General features: G+C 29.2%; 1 protein-coding gene across 1 annotated transcript in view; it reads left to right on the top strand.

Annotated features, from left to right (window-relative positions):
- The window catches only part of LOC106880767 (sarcoplasmic/endoplasmic reticulum calcium ATPase 1), a 119,941-nt gene that overhangs the window by 79,885 nt on the left and 39,235 nt on the right, over positions 1-821 (top strand). The window lies entirely within an intron of this gene.

Raw genomic sequence — 821 nt, 5'->3', positions numbered from 1 at the left:
CAGTTATATTCACTATTATTATTATTATTATTATTACTACAATTATTATTCTTATACGAAATCCTTTATAAGTTTCCATAAAATATAAACTTTTTTTTTTTTTTCTCCTTCCGTTCCCACCACTCAGTTGTTGCTTCTTCCAGTATTCTCAGAACTTCCAAGAATATGACATGATACGAGAAAGGAAACAAAAACTATATCTTTGTTTTACAAACGTATTCCGCTAGAATTTATCACATTCCTCTTTTCTCGTTTTTTTTTTTTTTAATTATATTTTAACCTTGGAATATTTTCCTAGTTTTCTTGTTCAATCAAAACCTTTTTTGTGTCATAATATCCATGTATTGGTTCTATATTTTGATTTTGGATTCTTTAGGATTGAGTTAAATTCTTCTAGGATTCAGCTAATGTCTCAAAGTTTTATAGAAAGACACTTTAATTTTTTTTCTATAAATATATATCTAAAATATAATTTGAGTAATAAGTTAACTATATCCATCTCCTCACTTTCTATTCTTTTTTTTTCTTTCTTGGTATATCATAGATAATTCATGGTATATTCTAGATAACTTATAACCTCTGGGTCCTTAATCTCTACTTACAGACAATATGATAACCATCTATTCTACCATTGTTGCGAGCTATATTTTATTTCCTTCATCTTATATGCCTTCTCCCTCACCTTCTCTGGCCTCTTCCTGCAACTCCTCCTCCTCCTCCTCCTCCTCCTCGTATGTGTGGTGTGCTTTCTTGCTTGCATGTGATAACTAGATCATAACTCGTTGTTATTTATTTATTTATTTACTGCTTGATATTTCAAT

The sequence above is a fragment of the Octopus bimaculoides genome, chromosome 25 (genome assembly GCF_001194135.2).
Source record: "Octopus bimaculoides isolate UCB-OBI-ISO-001 chromosome 25, ASM119413v2, whole genome shotgun sequence".
NCBI lineage: Eukaryota > Metazoa > Mollusca > Cephalopoda > Octopoda > Octopodidae > Octopus > Octopus bimaculoides.
Note: the sequence above shows the minus strand (reverse complement) of the source record. Positions and strands in the feature narration are given on the sequence as shown.